The sequence below is a fragment of the Babylonia areolata genome, chromosome 14 (genome assembly GCF_041734735.1).
Source record: "Babylonia areolata isolate BAREFJ2019XMU chromosome 14, ASM4173473v1, whole genome shotgun sequence".
Classification (NCBI taxonomy): domain Eukaryota; kingdom Metazoa; phylum Mollusca; class Gastropoda; order Neogastropoda; family Buccinidae; genus Babylonia; species Babylonia areolata.
In genome coordinates, this window is record NC_134889.1 from 34015868 (window position 1) to 34018640 (window position 2773).

A 2773-nucleotide genomic window follows, 5' to 3' on the forward strand; every position below is an offset into this window, starting at 1 on the left:
GTTTATCGTCTCATCCGAATGATGACCAGATGCTGAGTACCTCTGTTTATCGTCTCATCCGAATGACCAGATGCTGAGTATCTCTGTTTATTGTCTCATCCGAATGATGACCAGATGCTGAGTACCTCTGTTTATTGTCTCATCAGAATGACCAGATGCTGAGTATCTCTGTTTATTGTCTCATCCGAATGATGACCAGATGCTGAGTACCTCTGTTTATTGTCTCATCCGAATGATGACCAGATGCTGAGTACCTCTGTTTATTGTCTCATCAGAATGACCAGATGCTGAGTACCTCTGTTTACCGTCTCATCCGAATGATGACCAGATGCTGAGTACCTCTGTTTATTGTCTCATCCAAATGATGACCAGATGCTGAGTACCTCTGTTTATCGTCTCATCCGAATGATGACCAGATGCTGAGTATCTCTGTTTATCGTCTCATCCGAATGATGACCAGATGCTGAGTATCTCTGTTTATTGTCTCAACCAAATGATGACCAGATGCTGAGTATCTCTGTTTATTGTCTCATCCGAATGATGACCAGATGCTGAGTATCTCTGTTTATTGTCTCATCCGAATGACCAGATGCTGAGTACCTCTGATTATTGTCTCATCCGAATGATGACCAGATGCTGAGTACCTCTGTTTATCGTCTCATCCGAATGATGATCATATGCTGAGTACCCCTGTTTATTGTCTCATCAGAATGACCAGATGCTGAGTACCTCTGTTTATCGTCTCATCCGAATGATGACCAGATGCTGAGTACCTCTGTTTATTGTCTCATCCGAATGATGACCAGATGCTGAGTACCTCTGTTTATTGTCTCATCCGAATGATGACCAGATGCTGAGTACCTCTGTTTATTGTCTCATCCGAATGATGACCAGATGCTGAGTACCTCTGATTATTGTCTCATCCGAATGATGACCAGATGCTGAGTACCTCTGATTATCGTCTCATCCGAATGATGACCAGATGCTGAGTACCTCTGTTTTTTGTCTCATCCGAACGATGACCAGATGCTCAGTACCTCTGATTATTGTCTCATCCGAATGATGACCAGATGCTGAGTACCTCTGTTTTTTGTCTCATCCGAACGATGACCAGATGCTCAGTACCTCTGATTATTGTCTCATCCGAATGATGACCAGATGCTGAGTACCTCTGTTTATTGTCTCATCCGAATGATGACCAGATGCTGAGTACCTCTGTTTATCGTCTCATCCGAATGATGACCAGATGCTGAGTACCCCTGTTTATCGTCTCATCCGAATGATGACCAGATGCTGAGTACCTCTGTTTATCGTCTCATCCGAATGATGACCAGATGCTGAGTACCCCTGTTTATCGTCTCATCCGAATGATGACCAGATGCTGAGTACCCCTGTTTATCGTCTCATCCGAATGATGACCAGATGCTCAGTACCTCTGTTTATTGTCTCATCCGAATGATGATCAGATGCTGAGTACCTCTGTTTATCGTCTCATCCGAATGATGACCAGATGCTGAGTACCTCTGTTTATTGTCTCATCCGAATGATGACCAGATGCTGAGCACCTCTGTTTATTGTCTCATCCGAATGATGACCAGATGCTGAGTACCCCTGTTTATCGTCTCATCCGAATGATGACCAGATGCTGAGTACCCCTGTTTATCGTCTCATCCGAATGATGACCAGATGCTCAGTACCTCTGTTTATTGTCTCATCCGAATGATGACCAGATGCTGAGCACCTCTGTTTATTGTCTCATCCAAATGACCAGATGCTGAGTACCTCTGTTTATCGTCTCATCCGAATGATGACCAGATGCTGAGTACCCCTGTTTATCGTCTCATCCGAATGATGATCATATGCTGAGTACCTCTGTTTATCGTCTCATCCAAATGATGACCAGATGCTGAGTACCTCTGTTTATCGTCTCATCCGAATGATGATCATATGCTGAGTACCCCTGTTTATCGTCTCATCCGAATGATGACCAGATGCTGAGTACCTCTGTTTATCGTCTCATCCGAATGATGACCAGATGCTGAGTACCTCTGTTTATTGTCTCATCCGAATGATGACCAGATGCTGAGTACCTCTGTTTATTGTCTCATCAGAATGACCAGATGCTGAGTATCTCTGTTTATTGTCTCATCCGAATGATGACCAGATGCTGAGTACCTCTGTTTATTGTCTCATCCGAATGATGACCAGATGCTGAGTACCTCTGTTTATTGTCTCATCCGAATGATGACCAGATGCTGAGTACCCCTGTTTATCGTCTCATCCGAATGATGACCAGATGCTGAGTACCCCTGTTTATCGTCTCATCCGAATGATGACCAGATGCTCAGTACCTCTGTTTATTGTCTCATCCGAATGATGACCAGATGCTGAGCACCTCTGTTTATTGTCTCATCCAAATGACCAGATGCTGAGTACCTCTGTTTATCGTCTCATCCGAATGATGACCAGATGCTGAGTACCCCTGTTTATCGTCTCATCCGAATGATGATCATATGCTGAGTACCTCTGTTTATCGTCTCATCCAAATGATGACCAGATGCTGAGTACCTCTGTTTATCGTCTCATCCGAATGATGATCATATGCTGAGTACCCCTGTTTATCGTCTCATCCGAATGATGACCAGATGCTGAGTACCTCTGTTTATCGTCTCATCCGAATGATGACCAGATGCTGAGTACCTCTGTTTATTGTCTCATCCGAATGATGACCAGATGCTGAGTACCTCTGTTTATTGTCTCATCAGAATGACCA